The following is a 22,036-nucleotide window of genomic DNA, read 5'->3' as shown; positions in this document are numbered from 1 at the left end:
TACACAAATAATGCATGGCTGAGCAGAATCAAACCTGGGGTGTATGCAGGGTCAGTTCCAGAAACAAAAAACAGGTTTCTACAGCCTAAGGGAGAGGTTCAGGAGACAGCCAAGGGCAATACTTACTGTTCCCTAGGCATGGCATAGAACTAAGAGCAAAGTACTAAAAGCTGACAGTGAGAGATGAATAATGGCCACTGGGAAAAAGGGCAAGCTATTAGGCAATAGGCAGTTGGAAAACAGAGATTAAAAGTTAGAAAATAGAACCAAAGCCATTCAATTAATTCTGTCATTCTGTATCTTCCCTAGTTGGGACTGCTTTTGCCTGGGTGGCCAGTCCTGCGTTGGCTCTTGGGCCTCAGCTTCTTAAAGGTACTACCTGGCACCTGGCATCACTATCATCATCAAATCAGTGGTTATTTTCCCAGGATGCAGAGCAAGTGTTGATTTGCCAGATCCCTTGAGAACTAAACTCTTAGTCGGATATGATAGCATCTTTTCTTCTCAGAAGGTTTTTGAGAAGGTTTTCCAAAGTTGACACCTTTACTGACTTCCTGCAGCTTATTTTATAAACATCTGTGGCATATGTGCTATTAAAATTTGTGCACAAAGGTACTGTATCCTTACAAGCATCAGAAGAGTATGGAAAGAAGCTATTGTAGTTACTTACCACAACCAGTTGTTTGCTCTCAGGTGGTGGGAGATAAAAAAGAATGCTTGGAAGACAGGAAAAGACAAAAAATTTCCTTTTGCAATACTCAGCCTTTTCCAGAGAAAATATGTAACCTGTAGTGGGCATTGTTTCCACATCTTATTACAATATTGAAAAGGACAAGAAGTCCCAAAAGAACTTGTAGATCTCATTAGTGTTAGCAATTCAGCCGTGCCCATCAATGGAATTTAAAGAGAGCTATACTGGGAACTTCATGAACCCGATAAAGGTCATCTACAAAAAACTCCGATACATACATGATGGTGAAAGACTGGATACTTTCACCCTCAGATTAGGACAAAGAAAAGGATATCCACTCTTGCTACTTCTGTTCAACACTGTGCTGGAGAACCTAGACAAGGCAATTAGGCAGGGGGAAAAAAAATAAAAAAAAAACAGAAGTCATAATATTGGAAAGAAAAAAGTAAAACTACCTCTACTTGTAGATGACATGATCATGTATATAGAAAACCCTAAGGACTCTATGAAAAACAATATTAGAACTAATAAACAATATTAAAAGTTGCAGGATACAAGATCAATATACAAATCTCAATATATTTCAATATACTAGCAATTAACAATGTGAAACTAAGAAAACAATTTCACTTAAAGTAGCATCTAAAAGAATAAAATAGGAATAAGTTTAACAAAATAAGTGTAACATTTGTACACTGAAAACTCTAAAACAATACTGAAAGAAATAAAGGCCTAACTAAATGGGAAGACACTTCAGGTTCATACATTGGAAGACTTAATATTGATAAAATGGTGATACTCTGCAAATTGGTCTGCATATTCAATATAATACATATTAGAATTCTGGCTGGCTCTTTTTGCAGAAATTGCCTGACACTTCCCTATTTCAAAATTGACTACAAAGCTTCAGCAAACGAGACAATGTAGTAGTGGCATACAGGTAAACATATAGATCAATGAAGTAGAATTGAAAGTCCAGAAATAAACCCTCATATATATGACCATTGATTTTCTAAAAGGAAGCCAGCCAGACAATTCAAGGGGACAACTAGGTATCTACATGCAAAAGAATGAAGTTGGATGTTGACCTTTCACCGTTTAGAATGATACCTCAAAATGAATCAATAGAATTACAAGTCTTAGAAGAAAACATAGGAATAAATTTTTGTGACCTTGACTTAGGTTTCTCAGATATGACACCAAAAGCACAAGCAACAACAAGAGAAGATAAATTGGACATCATCAAAATTAAAAACTTTTGTGCTGCACTTCAAGAAAATAAAAAGACAACCCATAGAATGGCACAAAATACTTGAAAATCAAACATCTGATAAGGGACTTGTACCAGAATATATAAAGAATTCTTAAAATTCAACAATATAAAGGGAAATAACCCAATTAAAAATAGGCAACAGATTTGAATAGATATTCCCTCAAAGTAGATACACAAATGAGCAACAATCACATGGAAGAAATGCTCAACATCATTAGTCATTAGGGAAATGCAAATCAAAACCATAATGAGATACTGCTTCACACCTACTAGGATGGCCATGATAAACAAATTGGACGATAACAAGTGTTAGCAAGTATAAGGAGAAATTTGAACCTTTATTCTTTGTTGGTGGGAATGTAAGATGACACAGTCAATTTGAAAGACAGTTTCTGTTCCTCAAAAAGTTAAATACAGAGCTACCATTGACCTAGCAATTCTAGTTCTAGGTATACGTCCAAGAGAACTGAAAACATATGTCCACACAAAAACTTGTACACTAAGATTCGTAACAGCATTATTCATAATAGGTAAAAAGTGGCAACAACTCAAATGTCCATCAGCTGATGAATAAGTAAACAAAATGCAGTATTCATACGATGAAATATTATTTGGCCATAAAAAGGAATAAACATGGATGAAACTTGAAACATCATTCTGAATGAAAGAAGGCAGAAACTAAAGGCCACATATTGTATGATTTCTTTTTTATAAAATTTCCAGAATCCACGGAGACACACAGAAAGTAGATTGGTAGTTGCCAGGGTTTGGGAGAGGGGATTGGGGAGTAATTGCTAATGGATTCAGGGTTTCTTTTTGGGGTGATGAAAATGTTATGGAATCTGTGCTGATCATGGGGCGACTTTGTGAATACACCAAAAACACTGAATTGCACACTTGAAAGGGTAGATTTTTTGGCATGTGAATTACATCTCATTAAACCTGTTGTGAAAGAAAAAAAGAAAGAAAAAAAAGAAAGAAAAAGAGGGAGGGAGGAAAGGAAGGAAGGAAGGAAGAAAGAAAAAGTGAGCCGTACATAATCTGTGATGGTCTATTTAGGTCACCATCAGCCCTAACAACTTCAATGCTGTCAAGTATTTGCATTTGTTAGCTTGTGTTTAGTTGTGCCTGCCTGCCTTCCTTCCTTCTTTTTTTCCTTTCCTTTTCTTTTTACATTTTGAGGCTTCAATCCAAGTCATCCAGCCAAATGTATTCTCAAACATGTGTTTGTAACATATCTGAGTCCATGGCCAAGTAATCCAGATTTAGGGAGAAAAGTATGACCAAATTCATTCATTCATTCATTTATTTTTTTAAAGAGTGAGAGAGCATGAGTGGGGGAGGGGCAGAGAGAGAAGGAGAGAGAGAATCCCAAGAAAGCTCCATGCTCAGTGTGGAGCCCAATATGGAACTCAATCTGATGACCCTGGGATCATGACCTGAGCCCAAATCAAGGGTCAGATACTCAACTGACTGAGCCACCCAGGAGCCCCTGACCAAATTCATTTTAGTCACAGATTAACAGACAGGGGGACTCTAGAGACCGAAATGTTTCTTTTCCAAATATGGTGATATAGAATTATTAAATTAATGATAGGTTCCTTTTAGTGCCAGGTTAATATCTGAAAATAACAATCAATTTAAAAGTTAGAATGAATAACAAATGGAATGAAACACACATTCAAATGTACCCTGAGGAATGCCCTTTTATATTATCATATTAAGAGTATATTAAAAAAGAGCTGTACTTGTGGGTGTATAATGATTTTAGGTAGTTATGCAGCACCCTTCTTTTCAAGTGCTCAGAATGCTTTATAGCGTTTACTTCGACAATTGTCACAACACCCTTGTGGGTGGCAAGTGCTGTGCTAACCAGTGCAATACAACTGCAGGTCAGATAGCCAAAGGACACAGAGTTATCGCATGAGGTCTAGAGTGCAAGTAGGCGTGAAATCCAGGAGGTGCATCTAATAATGCCTCTTGTACATCTGACCAAAGTGGTATCTCCTTGGACTGATAACCTTTCTAACCAATGATGGCTTTGAGTTCCCATTACTCTGGATATTCCAAATGTGTCAGTCATATCCTAAACAGATGGTCACTATCACACAATATGACTGTTTTTTTGTGGGTTTTTTTTTGTTTTCCTTTTTTTTTTTTTTTTTTACTTTCTTTTTTAAATTTACATCCAAGTTAGTTAGCATATAGTGCAACAATGATTTCAGGAGTAGATTCCTTAATGCCCCTTACCCATTTAGCCCAATTCCCTTCCCAAACCCCTCGAGCAACCCTGTTTGTTCTCTATAATTAAGAGTCTCTTATGTTTTGTCTCCCTCCCTGTTTTTATATTATTTTTGCTTCCCTTCCCTTATGTTCATTGGCTTTGTATCTTAAATTCCTCATATGAGTGATGTCGTATGTTTGTCTTTCTCTAATTTCACTTAGCATAGTTTCATCCACGTAGTTGCAAATGGCAAGATTTCATTCTTTTTGACTGCTGAGTAATACTCCATTGTGTATACATACCACATCTTCTTTATCCATTCATCCATTGATGGACATCTGGGCTCTTTCCATACTTTGGCTATTGTCGATACCACTGCTATAAACATCAGGTGCATGTGCCCCTTCAAAACAGCACACCTGTACCCTTGGTTAAATACCTAGTAGTGTAATTGCTGGGTTGCAGGGTAGTTCTATTTTTTTTTAATTTTATTTTTTATTTTTTAATATTTACATCCAAATAAGTTAGCATATGGTACAACAATGATTTCAGGATTAGATTCCTTAGTGCCCCTTACCCATTTAGCCCATTCCCCCTCCCACAATCCCTCCAGTAACCCTCTGTTCTCCATATTTAAGAGTCTCTTATGTTTCGTCCCCCTCCCTGTTTTTATATATTATTTTTGCTTCCCTTCCCTTATGTTCATCTGTTTTGTATCTTAAAGTCCTCAAATGAGTGAAGTCACAATATGAGTGTTTTTGATGTTAATAAGAATCACATGGCTAACACTTCCTTAAAAAAAACTGGACTAGATATTGAAAAATGGACCTCAGGGTTTTCTGGGGTTTTTTTTGGGGGGGGTGGTGTTGATTTCCTGTTTTATTTCCAGAAAAGCACATGAGTATTCAAAACCTATAAAGAGTATTTTGAAATGGATTAGCATCTACATTTGTTATATGTCATACAATCTGAGAATTTTAGAAGGATCTATAAAACAAGAAATGCTTTTTGGAAAGCAAAAATTGAGAAGCCAAGAGCATGGACAGTTTTACTTAACATTTTGGGCCTCAGTTTCCTCAATTGTAAAATAAAACTTTGGACTAACTGAGCTCTTAGATTCTATGCAGCGATTTGAATTGGTGATTATATTTCCCTGGGTCATCTCAAAGGGTGGACAGGGACATGCATGTAGGGACAGTCTCCATCTTATTAACCAGTATGTTCCCCATGCTTAGCACAGGATCTGGCACATAGTATTTTTATCCAAAAATATTTTTTTGAATAAATGTCTACCGTATTCTGTTTTAAAAGATTTTCTTTGGCTGTGAGGCACTACAGTTGAAGTTAAAATTAACATGAAAACCCTTCCCAGGAATATATCTGTTGTATTGGCAATGTGTTTTTATTTTTCCAGATTTCTTCCATTCCTAAGTTACTGACTGGCCATTCACAAAAGGATACATTAAGCTTTGAAGGTTTCCAAATACCTCTGGTGAGAGAATTTCTAGAGTGTCCAAGTGTTTCTCACTAACTTTGAAGTTTATTTATACCTGCAGTATTTTTGATATTTAACAAATAATAACATATTTACATTCCATCAACACTTCATTGTTTTTCCTTTAAAAGTTCTTTAAAAAACTTTTTTTAACAATCTGCCCTGGTTTTATTCCCCTCCTCTCCATTAGTTACCAGTGCTGACTCTATTCTTTTGACTGCCAGTATTCATGCAGAAAACTTAGAGATTTTTGCTTCCAAAGATGCGCCCCTAAAGAATAAGAACTTCTTACAGAATGCATACGCTTTAGGGGCATCTGTCTCTAACTTGACAGAAATAAAATAATAAAGTTCTGTGTTTCCTTCACACATTTAGAAGCCAGAAATAGATTTAGACGTACATTTTTCAATCCGTGTGCCAACCTAGTAAGCGGAGGGAAACAGACTGCAGGGAGGAGGCTCCCACCCCCCTCATGCTTGTCCTACTCCCTGGGCCCCAACCCCCCAGCTGCCCGCAGCCCCACCAGCTGCTCCCCTGCCGGCTGCACTCCAGCCTCTCCGGCTGTCCTGTCGTGCCGCTTGGTGTTGCTGGGTGTCCTGGAAATCACAGCATCACAGCGTGTCAGAGCTCAGTGACTTCGGACTGGCTTCTTTTACACCACTGAACATTTGCTGATTATTGCCTTTATTTTAGACTTCACACTTCATCATCCAAAAGGGCTCAGAGAAGGTACTGGGATCAGCAAACTGCTGCAATATCTTGCAGTTAGCCTCCTCTTCCTAAAGCGGAGGTCAAGAGAAGGTTCTAGGTGCCCGGAGAGATGGAGTTGATGGAGAAGGCCTGTCTGTTACTGCTCTTCACCCTGCATGGAAGGAAATCCTGGAGACTCCTGAGAGTATAGAGCCCAACAGTGTAACATGGTTTTAAGTAGCAATGTAAGCAGTACACATTTTTCCTTAGAAAATATAAAATCAGGTTTGTAATGCCTTTTGCCCCAGACTGTTATCACACAAAACACTGAGTAAAGAGTGTCCCCTGGCCTGAGCTGGGCAGATCAGTCACTCTCAGTGGAGTTTGGAATCGAGACAGAAATGCTCATCTGCCTGTGCACTGGGGAGGTGTGGATTAGCAGTGTTTGGGGCTATGCACCCGAAGGCAGTGAAAACATCTGCAGGGGAGAGAGGAAAAGAAAAACAAATCTACAGAGAGAAAAACAGAGAGGAGAACAAGAGAGAGAGCATGCTTCCTGGCTTCCTACGGGCTTGCTGGCTCTTGGGTCTAGTCCCTCAGGATACTGGGCTGCCTCCAATATTTGGCCTGAAGTTCACCTCTCTAATATGCAACAAAAAGTCTTTCCTAAAACATTGACTTTGCAAGTGTTTTGACAACAAAGCACAATCATAATCCTTTTACCAAGTTCAATTATCCAAACTCGCAAGAATTTGAACTACAAGAACCCAGAAGTAATCACAACACATATCCAAGTAGCAGAAAGCTGTGCTTTCGGTCCAGAATGGTGAAGAGTATCACTCCTAGCTGTGCCCAACACTTCCAGCTATCCCCTCCTCAAAACACAGTAATTCACCAAATATCTATCGGGCAGCTGCTACATGTTCTATATCAGGTCAAATGCTGAAGGTCTGAAAGCCATCACGACACAGCCCCTGTCTCCTAGGAGCTTTCAATCTAATGAAAAAGTTGGATAAGCAGAGTGCGCCATATTTCCCCGATGCACACTGGTGAGATAATTCAGTCTTCTCTAATATCGTTCTCAATGAAAACTTCAGTGTTGATTAAGAAATAATAATACTACTTTGCAGATTTTATTTTCATATTTCAAGAGGACAAGCATGAGCATTAGCTACAAAAATCTCAAGAATTTTGAAGGTATGACTAGCTTAAATTCTTTAGAAGATTTTGGACGGATGCTGCAGGGTTCTAGACAAGGAAGAAACAGTATCTTTCAAGATGCTTATGCATCCAACCTGATGAAGCAGATTACACACAATTTAACTTCCCTCTGCTGGTTGTAAGGAATGGGGCATACAGTACACTTCCAACTTTGATAGGATCACGTTGGATTTTTTATCAGGTTCTCTATGTTTACAGTATAGCAAAGTCCTTAATGTGAAGGAAACAAACCTTACTTAGACACTGTCAAAGATCACTTATAACATCAACTGATTTTATTAGATCAATGTAATGTAACTCTTCATATTAATATTTTACTATTTTTATACTAATTATGCACCAAAGATCATATGCAGTTTTTAAGTTAATTTGGTATTCAGAGTAGGACTTATAAAAGTAACTTTTACCTGATTATGAATTAACAAATATTTATTGCAGAATATTTAAATAAATATTGTATGACTTAATCCACAAAACCATTTTATTGCGATAGTCATAATTTTTATTTTTATGTTTTTTAGATCTTTACTTGTTCTATCAGCACAAAATCTAATACAGACTCTCCCCAAATTGTCTAAAGACTCCAGGGGCTTAGTCCAAATGTAGATAAGGCTGAGTTATAGTTCCAATGCCAGGCCTAGAGGGAATTGGTCTAGACCCTTTCACTGTTGCACAGTCCATGCTGTGGCAATGCCCATGATGGTTCTGGCCATTGTCCAGACGTGGTGGGGCCTGACCTGGGCTCTGCAGTTACAGCTTACTTAGAGTCCCATACTTACAGCTTTCTTAGAGTCACATACTCACACATTGGGCCAGGGTGACTGTGTCCTAAGGAACTTCCAGCTCAGCTGTGTGCTAAGCTTCCTCCAGTAAGGCATAGGCCCTTATGTTTAAGCCAGAACACCAACTCAGGTCTGATCATTTCTAGAGATAATTTTATTTCAGGGCTTCATTATTCTTATATGATAATGAGCTTTAACCAGATTTGGTAAATCTCAAAAAGAGCAGGAATAAGTATTTGTCCCTGCCTTCCCAGATGGTCAAAGCTCCATACTCAAACTGTCCTGCTATTTCATCAGAAATCAGTTTTATTAAGGTCACTGTAATGTGTGCCAATAGGTGGCCACCATAGAATAAGTTGACTATATAGAATATTCCAACGAAAAACATCAAAATTATCCATAATTCCAACCATAGATAACCACTGTTGTGTAAAAAGATTCCCTAACTTACCTTCCCAACTCCCTATTGTACTGCTCTTCCATATCCATCCTTGACACAATTTGGACAGGTTGCTGGCTCTTTGAATGCTCTCTACTTTCTCTGTCCACTGTATTTCCTTTTCCTGGAATGCTTTCCTTACTGTTTCCCCCATTGATACATACTTCTTTCAAGGCCCAGATTGAATGTCACTTCACTCTGATCTCATCCTCTGGTGGAGGCTCTGAATATTCTAACCCCCCAATCTGTACCTCTCTGGAGGCACTTATTTTATGCCCTTGTATTCTTATTTTTGCTCTCAAGTAAGAATTTTGTTTTACTCAAATTTTCATCCTCCATGTCAATTGTGGCAATGTCTTCCTTGCAAATACTGCGTACTTGACATTTATTGGAAAATATATGTATGCACAAGCTATAGAAAGATGACATACCAATTTAGTTAGCCCAAATTCTTTAACTTTATTAAAATCAAAATGATAAGTATCAAGTGCCTACTACATGTAAGACACCAGGTATTTATTATTTCAAGCTTTTCTTAAATTTACTTGGAAAAAGCATAGATGTGAAAAATTATGAAGAATAACATAATACTCATATACCCACCACCCATATTAAGAAAGAACACTGGGGGTTATTCTTTCCAGTCATTTGTTTTAACCATATTACACATGTATTTATAATCTGTGTTTGCTGAATTATTTAAGAATACTAGATTCTTGGGGCGCCTGGGTGGCTCAGTCGGTTGAGCGCCGACTTCGGCTCAGGTCACGATCTCGAGGTCCGTGAGTTCGAGCCCCGCATCGGGCCCCTGTGCTGACAGCTCAGAGCCCGGAGCCTGTTTCAGATTCTGTGTCTCCCTCTCTCTGACCCTCCCCCATTCATGCTCTGTCTCTCTCTGTCTCAAAAATAAATAAACGTTAAAAAAAAAAAATACTAGATTCTGATAGGGGCACCTGGGTGGCTCAGTTGGTTGAGTGAACTATTTCGGCTCAGTTCATGACCTCATGGTTTGTGAATTTGAGCCCCACATTGGACTCACTGCTGTCAGCACAGAGCCTGCTTTGGATCCTCTGTTCCCCTCTCTCTCTGCCCCTCTCCCGCTCGTGCTCTCAGTCAAAAATAAATATTAAAAAAAAAGAGTATTGTATTCTGATATAGAAAATAAGAGAAGCGAATACATAGGAAGAAGAATGAAACTAAAAACTGAAGCAAATAGCTAAAGAGGTGAGCAAAATATTAATATATGTTCAATAAGTAAGTTAGTAACCTATTAGATATGTTAGGTAAAGTAAGTAGAGCATTTGTGTAATGAACATAATTACAAAGGGATGGAAAGAGGAAGAGATTTCTAGTAGTCATGACACAGTAAACATATATGAGATCGTGAATCATCAAATATTCATGACACACTGAAGATAACATGAGGAATATGAGGCACTTGCTATTAACAAGGTCTTAATTCAGGCAACCACTGGCTCCTCACATCCGCTGCACAAGGAATGCAAAATAAAATCCATAGCTGCTCATCAGGCTTACATGTGAGCTACAGCCATCAAGCAGATGCACTTGATTCCAAACCTATAGAGGAAGTGTGTGTTTTGACTCCAAACACCTTCTGAGTGTAGTGTTGACTTGGTTCAAATCTCAGTTCTGGTCCTTGCAAGCATACCCTTAGCAAGGAAGACAGAAAGGACTGAAGACCGGGGAGTGTCATTTTTCCACCCTGCCTACATCATGTTTTAAATGTGTTGACCCAACCTATCTCTTTCACCTTGCATCTTGCTGTATGTTTTCAAATGATTTAATAAACCATGAGATTTAATCATCTCCTTTTGGTCTGGAAGCCTTTCTGTTCGGCGATGTCTTGGATAGCTTGCCTGTTACTGTACTTAAAGACTTCCATAGTGCAAAGGTAATTTCCCACACATTTGTATTTACAAATTTTAACCTGGATATAAATGGCATCACACTGTACATATTCATCTGCAACTAGATTTTTTACTCAATATCATATTTGTGAGAATCTTCCAGAGAGATATGTAGATCTATTTCATTTATTTTCACACTATATCCACTATATAAATACACCATGATCTGTTCATGAATTCTTCTGTTCATCTAATGTAGGTTGTTTACAACTTTTTACTATGGAGACCAAGGCTGCTGTGAATATTCTTGTACATATCTGCTTAGGCACGTAACTCCTGAGGTTGATCTCAGAATATACCCAAGAGTACAAATTTCTGGGTCAAAGAGTATACATATCTTTAACTAGACTAAATATTGCCAAATGGCTCTGTAAAGTGATTGTTTCAATTTATACTCTTACCAGAAATATATGAGTCCCTATGTTCTTAATCCTAGCCAACATTTTGTGTTGTCAGACTTTGACATTTTTGCTAATCTGATGAATGGGTGCACTTTGGTTACAAAGAAATAATAACTGTGGCAATTAAAAACCTTTACAGTATTTCCTCAGTACTTCAATTATGACGAAAAAATATGTGCAGATTTTGTCTCAGCCTTTTGAACTGTCCCAAGTAAAGTTTCCCCTTCCTCTTTCCAACTCTGTGAACACCAAAGAAAAAAACAGCTTTCAAACAAAAGTTGCCATTTTTTTTTTTTTTTTTTTTTGTCTGTAGGGATTAGGGTTTGGAGGAATACTATGTTGGTTGCTTTATGTCACAAAAATATCCCTCTGGTTATAAAGAGCACAAGAAAAAGAATTTAGCTATATCCCTGCAAATCGGCTATCCCTAAGCACATGCCACAATGATGATGGGTCAGTAACTCAACAACTATTACTCACAGGCTGGGAATGCATTCATTCAAAAAATTCTTGAAAGCTGCTCCTTGTCCCACAATATCTATTGCAGGGGCTTCTTCCATGCCTTAAATTAGACTATTATAAATTAATGTACTGGGGGTCAAAAAATTTCATATTTAAGAAACCTCGCAAAGAAATGACATCTCAAAAAAATACATTCAGTACTTAGAAATCGCTATGCCTTGTTTGTCACATATCTTTCAATAGCACAGGTGGATGAGACATAGGACTTATAAGTTCTATTGGGTCTAAGATGAAAGTCATCCTCAGCATCTTTCTTTTCCTAATCTAGCACATTCAGACAGGCAAATCTTTGTTCTTCATTTCTTGCTTAAACTTTTGGATCACTCCCTGACAGCCCTAGCATTCTCAAATGTGGTTTAGGGGTCCCTTTTGGCTTTAGATCCTCTAACATAATTGTTTTAAAAATGCAGATTCCTAAATCCCAGCCCAGGCCTACTCAATCAGAATGTCTGAGCCCTGGAATTTCATTTTCTACAAACTACCCAGCTTCATTTTTTTTTCTTTTTTGCAACTGAGAAATAGAACACACATTAAGAACCAAAAACAGAAATATGCAGCTCAACAAATTATTTTTTTAATTTTTTAATGTTTATTTATTTATGAGAGAGAGAGAGAGAGACAGAGCATGAGCAGGGGAAGGGCAGAGAGAGAGGGAGACACAGAATCCGAAGCAGGCTCCAGGCTCTGAGCTGTCAGTTGAGCCTGACGCGGGCTCGAACTCATGGACCGTGAGATCATGACCTGAGCTGAAGTTGGTCGCTTAACTGACTGAGCCACCCAGACACCCTCTTTTTTAAATTTTTTAATGTTTTTTTTATTTTTGAGAGACAGAGAGAGACAGCATGAGCGGGGGAGGGGCAGAGAGAGAGGGAGACCCAGAGTATGAAGCAGGCTCCAGGCTCTGAGCTGTCAGCACAGAGCCCAACAAGGGGCTTGAACTCACAAGCCATGAGGTCATGACCTAAGCTGAAGTCGGATGCTCAACCGACTGAGCCACCCAGGCGCCCTGAGAATTTTCTTTTTTAATTCTCTTGAGCATGTAGGCTTCGTGTGTGTGCTTCGGTAGGTGCTTAATTGTTGAACAAATAAATAATCTCCAGGCATGAACATCTGTGCCTCTACACACTAACACCTCCAGGTATATCTGAATTAGATCATGTCCTTCCTTGTCAGGAAACAAACTCAGATGTCAGGAGAGCACTGGGTGCCAGGGAGGCAGGGGAAAGCAAATGGAAGCAGTAGGGTGAAATGCAAAGGGAGAGGTGGGGAGCCAGACGTTGCCTAGATCTCTGTGGAGCCCTGGGGAGAGAGGAGTAGTCCCACCACTCCAGGCAGCTGGGGTGGGGGCAGGGCGCGATCCCGCCTGGCCTGAGTCCCCCCTTTTTTCTCAGGCAGGACTTCTGGTTGTTAGAGCGTTGTGCCCTTGTGCCGTGTGGGAAGTCCAGACTGCCCAGACTTCTTTACAATACCTTTTCCTGCCTCTAATTGTCCCCAGACTATCTACCTGTTTCTGAGTGTCTGTTCTTGCTTGCCAAGTGCCACCTCGTAAGTAACCTGCCTTTTTCTTGACCTTGGCATACAAGGAAGGTAGAGCGTTCAGTTCTTCAATACTCCTACCCATCCATAGTATGTGTGAGTGGGAGTGCAGGGCGAAAACGGGACACACAGAAGGGCCTTGTGTAACTGCCCTGGTGCTCCGAGGATCTGGATCCTAAGCATCTGGGCAGCCTGCCACAGGAACCTTCGCAGCAATGTAAATAGTCCTTACACAAATGAACCTCCACTGTTAGGCACACTGAGAGGTCCGAAGAACAGGAATGAGAAGAATGACTCAAAACTGATATAATCCAGAAAAGATACAGTAAGATAAAATTTAAATCTATCAAAAAGTCGTCTGAGAAAGAGTCATTGCCATGGTTTGATCCCTGGGATGGGGGGTAGGGGTGGCTTTAAGTTTGGAGGTGAGCAAGGGCCAGCACAGAACTGGCATTCTTGGGACACGGCTGCATCTGTGAAAGGAAGTAAGACCAGAGACCTGCAAACTGAAGTCTTGGAGAGAGTGGGCTCCTCCGTCCTCCCCTAAAGAACCCCAGTGGCCTACAGAAGGGTCTCAAGCAGCAGGGGACCAGCACTGGACCTGGTCCCCTTTCTGGCCAGCTTTCTGCAGCAAAACAGGGACAGTGAGAAACAGTGACAACAGAGGCGGCTCAGACACCAAGGGTGTCACTCTTGAGATGTGGAAACCAATATGAAAGAAAGGAACACCACTCTTTGAATCACTGTACAAAAGCCTGGGGCTGCAGAAGTCTCTGGAGTAGGGGGAAGCCACGAGAAAAAGACACAAGCAGACACATACTTGAATGATTAATCAGACAAAAACAAAGAGATATGACTGTGTTTGTAATATCAGATTAAAGAAGTGCAATCAAGCTAAGCCTATATCTCTAGATCTATCTGACACATGGTAGACTTTCAAGACATAATTATACACGATGGATTACGTACAAAGGGCTCAATACATATTTGCTGAATAAGTTCCTGATTTTTGTTGCCCTCCTCAAAGAAGTAGAAAAATATAGTACAATTCTGTTTTAATTTTTATTTCATTGTAAACTGCTTTTGAACCAGAATATTTGTTAAACATAACACTTAAATCCCCCCCCCCCGATTTTCAAAGTAATACGTTTGTTGCTGAAATTTTTGCAAATTAAGAAAGCATAAAAATAAAAATTATCTGTAATACCATCACCCAGAGATAACTATGCTAACATTTCGTAAACTTTTTCCCATATGTATTGAGGTAGAGAGATTGTGGATTATTCTGCTCTGTTCTATTTTGCATAGTAACATTATATCATGAGCATTTCCCAATATTATTAAATTGAATTAAATTAAAATGAAATTAAATATTAATTGAATTAAATTAAATTGAATATGTTCTATCACATTGATGTGATATAACTCAACGAATTCACTATTTGGGGTGTTTTGTCTTTCAAATTTATAAATAATGCTGTGATAAATATCCTCTTCTTAAATGTTTATAAACTTAGGATAATATACTAGAAGTGAATCTATTGGGTCAAATAGAATGAACACTTTGAAACTACTGGTTCGATTTGCCAAATCGCCCTGCTAAAATGTTGTTTTCCTTTTTATCAGACATGTGCATAGGAGCCTCTAACCTTACCAAGAGCAGAATGATTTGGAGAATTTTATTTAAGGAATATATTGTATGGCTGGAAAAAATTCTCACTCTGTCACTATTACAGATTGTTGTTTCAGTAGGAAATGAAAAAATATACTGACAAAAAATGAGGAAATCAAAGTCTTTATATTTTTTGACTACCATAAATTATTGCCAATCCCGGGCAAGCTGATGGTCACAAAGTATAAGTCTGGGTGTGCACAACAATATAATTCTATAAAACTATAAAGATGTAACTTGGAAATTACATGTGGACAGAACCGTGTTTGATTTACTTTTATTTCAATAATTTTAAATCTCCTATTTTTCAGTACATGCATTGCCCTTTCAAAGTGTCTGCTCCTTGAAGGCAGTGTTGAGAAATTTGTTGTGACAAGTAGCTCAACTCATTAACACACTCAATTTCCTTATATTTGAATAATCGCAGGGTGAAAGCACTTGGTGTGGTGGGTATTCTTTGAAACTATTCTGTTCTTCTTTTCTTTTTCTGATATATACATATACCCAAAATATACACCACCACTCCCAATCCAACTCAAAGATAACGTACAGGCTCTCTTTAAGTGAAGGGGACAGGAAAACCACTTTTCCTCTGTCCCTACTTCCTGAGGATCAATCCCTAATGCTCCCTTCCATCATTGCCATTTGTCCTAGGTCAAGAGCACTCTTTTGTGGAATTTATGTCGGGATGATCTCTTCTCTGTCTCTTCTTTTTCTTCTTCAGCAGAGTCATGCACTTCAGTACTTTCTTTCTTTCTACTTCTTTCAGAATAGTTATGTCCACTTGAGTCAGCTTCTCACAGGTGCATGGTTATTTTCTTTGTCTCTTTTTCTCCCTCCACTTTCTTCCAACTCTTGCCCATTTACCTTAAGAACAGCTCTCTTCTCTTACATGCTACTCCTATTCCCTTCCTCCTTTCATGAACTCGAAAAAGCCCCGTATCTTGGCTGACAAGTCAACACACTTTTGGCAAGGAAAATACCAAAATCTTTCATCCACCCTCATATGTAATGCTTAAAAGAGGTACACTAGCTGGGGGTGCCCTGGGTGGCTCAGTGCACTGAGCAGTTGACTCTTGATTTTGGCTCACATCATGATCTCACATTTCGTGGGTTTGAGCCCTGAATTGGGCTCTGAGCTGACAGTGTGGAGCCAGTTTAAGATTCTCTCTCTCCCTCTCTCTCTGCCCCTCCCCCAATTGTGTGCATGCTTTCTCTCTCTCTCTCTCTCTCTCTCTGAATGAATAAATAAATTTAAAAAAAAAGAGGGTCTCCTTCCTACAAAGTGCAGACCTGAAGTAAGAGAGCAGCTCAGAGAAAGGTGGGTGACTGAGCATAGAATTCTGTCAGTCTCAGTCAGTTGGGTGGAGAGCAGAAGCCAAACATGGGATTGTGAGGAATGAGAAAGCCCAGAATGAGGTGTGCATATGGAAGACAATTTGGATAAATTCCAGAGACTATGAGCAGAGTATTTCACCCATTCTCCACCCTATGCCTTGTGTAGTTAGCTGAGAATTATTAGTGACCAGTGTCTTAGTCCATTAAGGCTGCCATAACAAAAATACCATAGACTGAGTGGCTTAAACAACAAACATTAATTTCTTCACAATCTGGAAATCCAAGATCAAGATACTGACAGATGATTTGGTGTCTTAAAAGGAGCCATTCCTGGTTCATAGGTGGCTATCTTCTTGCTATGTCCTCGCATGTTAGAAGGGGCAAGAGAACTCTGTGGTGTCTCTTTAACAAGGGCACTCACATTGTTGAGAGCTTTACCATCATGACCTACTCATCTCCCAAAGGCCCACTTCCTAATAGTTGGGATTAGCATTGCAACAAATGACATTTGGGAGGACACAAACACTCAGTTCATCACAGCCAGGGATAGGTGGACAGTAGTCAGTGTTGAGACCTGAAAACAGCATTATGAAACAGTTAACTGTACAAATCCTGCATGGACGATGTCAGAGAAGGAAAAGGATAGGAAGAGAAAGAGTAGCTGAGTTGTAATCACTACTGCCAGAGAAGATAAAGAAGGAAGAAAAACCAGTCCCAATTCCTTAAAAAGTGTCCAGAAATTCTCTTTGGAAAGTCTTCTCAAAACTTTACATTTACATTCCCTTCTACCTTAAACACAAATTTTTAAAAATAAAACCAAAATTGGGGCGCCTGGGTAGCTCACTAGATTGAGTGTCTGACTTTGGCTCAGGTCATGATCTCGAGGTTTGTGGGTTCGAGCCCCACGTTGGGCTCTGTGCTGACAGCTCAGAGCCTGGAGCCTGCTTCAGATTCTGTGCCTTCCTTCCTCTCTGCTCTGCCTCTGCTCGCATGCGCTGTCTCTCTCAAAAATAAATAAACATTAAAAAAAATAAAAAACAAAACCAAAATTACTCTTCATTCAATTAAATGGTTGTATTTACTATTTAATATTATATTAGTATTTTTCTGCTGTTCATATTAGCAATGTATAGTGTAAATGTCTTTAACTGTAGAAGTCAATTGTGTTAGATGACCTCTAAGAGCCCACCTTGTCCCCCCAAAGTCTGTAATTCTGTATTTTAACTTGCACTTTATAAACATTTGTAGATTCCCATGCTGGGAATCAGTCTCATTTTTTTTTCTTCCCCAATAGGAATGGCAATACAAGTTCAAAATAACCAACTTATAAATGAGCTATTTGAACTAAACTAATTGTATGTTGAGTTTCTGCAAGGTATTTGAACATACTTTGAATATACACAAGAGGTTGAATTAGGTTGGTGAACTTTATAATCCTTTACATCTTAAGATCTGTTTACAGTGTTTTATAATAAAATGCAATGTGCGAAAATATGCTTAGTTTTTGAAAAAGAGCAAGCTCTTGAAATTACCAGCTATGAAACACATTCCTATTAGCTTACCTTGAAGAAACTTTTTTTAAATATTCAAGTCTCATTGAAATGAGAAAATACTCAACTCTCACGCACTCAAAAATCTACTTAATTTATAGTACACGTCCAAAGCTTTATATTTCTTATTGTAAAACAAGGATAGTTTTAATTATATTTCTGGTTATATGAATATTACACATGACTCAGTTAATAGTAGGGCCACCACCACATAGAGTGGAAAATTCGTTAAGTATAGAATTGTTCTGAGGCAGTAATAGCAAATCTGGAGGATAGCATTATATTGTATCTTAAATCTTGTAGGTCATAAGCCATAATGCTATTCTTTCTCTCCTCTAAGAACATTTTAAATATATTATGAATTCTTTTGTTTTGAATCACTGAGGCATTTTAAAGTAAAAAATCTTTCTGAAAGTAATAAAGTAATGCTCTTTCAGCAAAATTTTTCACTCAAATGTCAGAACCACTACCAACTTTTCACATTTTTGTTTTACTAAAACTTTTTTAGTTTCATAATGTGGAAATGGTTTTGTCCAAAGAACTCCTTATTTGTGTAAATGCACTTTAATCACTGAAGTATTTTTTTGATTTTTAAAAAATGTTTATTTATTTATTTTGAGAAACGGAGACTGTGCAAGCAGGGGAGGGGCAGAAGCAGAGAGAGAAAATCCCAAGCAGGCTCCACGCTCAGCTCAGAGCCCGATGCAGGGCTTGATCTCAGGACTGTGAGACCATGACCTGAGCCAAAATCAAGAGTCAGAAGCTTAACTGACTGAACTATACAGGTGCCCCAATCACTGAAGAATTTCTGATAACATATTTTTTTTTTTTAGATCCTGTTAAACACATATGTATTGAATTCAAGAGAAGTATAAGACACACTTACAAGATGGAATGGAATATGGAACAATCAGAATTTATAGTTTTTACCACAGGGGATGGAATGTCTTCCCTTAACAAACCACCAGGGCCTGGCAATGGAAGATAACTGTGTGTGTCTGGACATGGGGTGGGGTGGAGGTGGAACAGGAGGTGGTGTTTGGGGCAGTATGGATGACAAGTGGTATGGAGGTAAGTAAGAATCATACTTTTTTTTTTTTTTTAACATTTATTCATTTTTGAGAGACAGAGAGAGACAGAATGTGAGCAGGGGAGGGGCAAAGTGAGAGCGGGAGACACAGCATCGGAAGCAGGGGGCTATGAACCCACAAACCGTGAGATCCTAACCTGAGGTCAGATGCTTAACTGACTGAGCCACCCAGGCACCTCAAGAATCATGCTTCTTTATCAGATACAGATGAATTCTCTTTGTGAGCAGCCACACTGACTAGTTGGCTATATAGTTGTCATATAGACACTATACAAGCATAGAAATTGATGCCTAAAAGCTTAAAAATTTATCTTTTCTTCATTTTCCTTCTTCCCATCACTTACCCCAGCACCATAGAGTGTTTAAGGCAATGCAAAGATGGAAGAATAGGCTACCTAAATGTGCCCACAAAACAAACAAGAAGGTTTTCAGTGTTTAACTGTAGAAATATGGTAGCCCCAGATTTCACTTTCTATAGTTTCAGTAATCCATCGTCCAGAAGTAGGTGATCCTCCTTCTGATATATCAGAAGGCCAATTATGTCACAATACCTAGTCATTCACCTCAGTTCATCTCATCACCCCAAGAAGGGTTAGTATAGGACAATAAGATATTTTGAGAAAAAAAGACCACATTTCCATAACTTTTATTACAGTATATTATTATAATGGTTCTATTTTATTATTAGTCATAGTTGTTAACCTCTTACTGTGCCTAATTTATAAATTTATCATAGATATATACAGGAAAAAACATAATATATATAGGGTTTGGTACTATTTGCGGCTTCAAACATCCACTGGGGGGTCTTAGAACATATCCCCATGGGTGAGGGGGAACAACTATAAGCAGTTACAAGTCGGAAGAAAAAATATCTGCTGTGACATATTTCCTTTTCAGCGCATGTTCAAGACTGGCCAAACATACAAAGGCTCAGGAAAAGGATTTAATGTCATTTCTACCAACTCTGGAAACAATTATACTGGGAGGCTCAACAGTCCAGGTTAAGACTGCTCATTTCATGACTTGTGAATCACTAACTGTACATACTTATGGAAGAAACTTATTTTTTTTCTAGCTATTCAGAACCAACAATGTTTGCAAAACATGAGTATTCCAGACAGAAACTAGAAGTTTGCAGATTTCATTGCCTGAAAATTTGTTAACCTGTATCTTTCCAAGAAATTGTCTTTATTTCATAACCTGTTAACTTTCTCTTTAGCAGAACAAGGTCCACAACTTCAAAACCATGACAATTAGGCTAAGACAAACTTCCAGCAGTGATTTCTTCAGTTGAAGAATTTGAGGAAGCAAGCATGCTTATTCATTTGATATGTCAATGCAACTACTCCATACAGAACCTTTCAGTAACACTGGAAAAAGAAGTTTAATTATATATATCCCGTTGTGGTAATACTCATTCTTTCAACGTGTTTTTGAAAGAAAGAAAAAAAGAAGTTCAGTACTTTAATAAGGCCTTTTTCTTTCAATGTTATCATCCTATCCGTTGCTGCAACATAAAGATGTGGTATGAAGAATTTCCCATTTCAAAGAATGCCTTGTATCCCCATCAGCGAAGTAGGCACACTGGGAACCCAGCCAGGATGTGGGAATGGCTTCCTATAAAACTGAGTTTTTATATGTATGTTAAAACGGAATTCTACCTGTATCTGCAGTAGTTTAGATTTACTAAATGTGTTCTGCCCTTCAAGAGCACGTTGCTAAACATTCGGGGAATTCTTTCATTTTCCCGTTTTTGTAAAGAGATAATAGATTCTAAAACAAATTTCCAAAGATTGTGACAGTAGTTGAGGTACATTTATGGAGGTGTTTTAATACTTTCTTGGGTTAGAAAAGTTGATGCGAACCAAACTCAAAAATTCTATAGCGTGCCTCGGGAACTCTGTTTAAATACACCCCAGAACTGTTCTAAGCACCATCGGATTTCTTCACCCAGGAAATAGAAAATATTAACCAGTAAAATAACACAGGCAGGTTTTTAGGAGGGTTGAGAAGGGTGGAATTAAGTTGCCGGGCAAAGCAGTACAGTCGTCAAATCCGCACTTCGGGTTTGTGGGTTCTCACTCTTCCCCTCCTCCCCCACCCCCAACGCCGAGGCAGTGCTGGGGAGGGGGCAAGATGGGCGAGGCAGAGATTCTCCAAAATCGCCAGTTTTTCTCCCAGCTCTGCGCACCTGCCGCCCCCACTCAGTGCGGTCGCGGCTAACTTCCCGCAGGCCGCCTGGGACCAAAGGGCAAGGGGCGCACCTGGCGCACCCGCCTCGCCTGCGGGGGCGAGGACGGCGCCCAGATTAGTGGGCCGAGGGCGCTCTCTATTTTTTTTCAAGTCAGCCTCCCGGAGGATGTTGGATTTGGCGGGGTATGCTCTTTGAAATACTATATTGGGAACCTCACACATTAAAAAAGAATTTTTTTTTAAATTGCAAATCTTCCCGGTTCACTTGGCAGCTGGAGAGCAGGCCCGAGGCGGCGTCCCCTCCCGCCCTCCACCCCCGTTTCCCTCCTTCCCGCCCCCTCCCCCCGCCCGGAGCGGGACTCGCGGGAGCCGCCCCCTCCCGGGCGCCCACTTGGTTCCTCCCAGCTGCCGTGTGAATGGGCCGCCCTCCGGATTCCGCGGAGGGGGCGGCGGGAAGAGGCCGAGCCCGGGTCCCGGCGGCCGCCGCCCCCGCCCCCGCCCCGCAGCGGCCCACGCCGGGATCTGCGTCACTCGGCCGCGCGTGGGCGGGAGCCGGAGCGGCGAATGTAGCAAGAGCGGAATCTCCCAATGTGACAGCGCGCGGGGGGTGGAGGCGGCGGAGGCGGGCGGGGGAGGGGGAGGGTGCAGCGCGCGCCGGGAGGAGAAGGGAAGGGAGGAGGAGGGAGGACGCGGCGGGGGAGGTACGGCTGCCACCGCCCGCGCGCCGGAGCCCTGAGGAGCCGCCGCCGCCAACGCGGCCAAGCGGAGCGCCGTCGGGGCTGGCGGGCAGGAAGGAGCGGCGGGTCCGAGCTGGGGGGGAAGCAGGGAGAGCGCGCCCACCACCTTCCCTTCCCCCCTCGATGGGAGCGGGGGCGTCCCGGCCGCCGCTGCCGCCTGAGGAGGGAGAGCTGGGGGCCGTCACTTCGGAGTTGGGGCTGAGCAGTCCTCGCGGGAGAGTGTGCCAAGACCGCTGCAGCCGCTGGCCGAG

General features: G+C 40.2%; 1 protein-coding gene and 1 long non-coding RNA gene across 3 annotated transcripts in view; one reads left to right on the top strand and one right to left on the bottom strand.

Annotated features, from left to right (window-relative positions):
* Nucleotides 1–22,036, bottom strand: part of LOC144617142 (uncharacterized) — a 38,356-nt gene that overhangs the window by 16,200 nt on the left and 120 nt on the right. Inside the window, exon 2 of the long non-coding RNA XR_013557220.2 lies at nt 970–1,064. This is a non-coding gene — a long non-coding RNA (uncharacterized LOC144617142). The remainder of the gene's footprint in view (nt 1–969; nt 1,065–22,036) is intronic.
* Nucleotides 21,688–22,036, top strand: part of NAB1 (NGFI-A binding protein 1) — a 44,483-nt gene continuing 44,134 nt past the window's right edge. The window contains exon 1 of one of the 2 annotated variants that reach the window (XM_060622397.3): nt 21,688–22,035. The gene's annotated coding sequence lies outside the window, so the exon portion shown is untranslated. The remainder of the gene's footprint in view (nt 22,036) is intronic. The other variant, XM_060622395.3, reaches the window with a different exon arrangement.

This window comes from Panthera onca, chromosome C1 (genome assembly GCF_046562875.1).
Source record: "Panthera onca isolate mPanOnc1 chromosome C1, mPanOnc1 haplotype 2, whole genome shotgun sequence".
Taxonomy (NCBI): domain Eukaryota; kingdom Metazoa; phylum Chordata; class Mammalia; order Carnivora; family Felidae; genus Panthera; species Panthera onca.
This window is presented reverse-complemented; position numbering and strand designations above follow the sequence as displayed.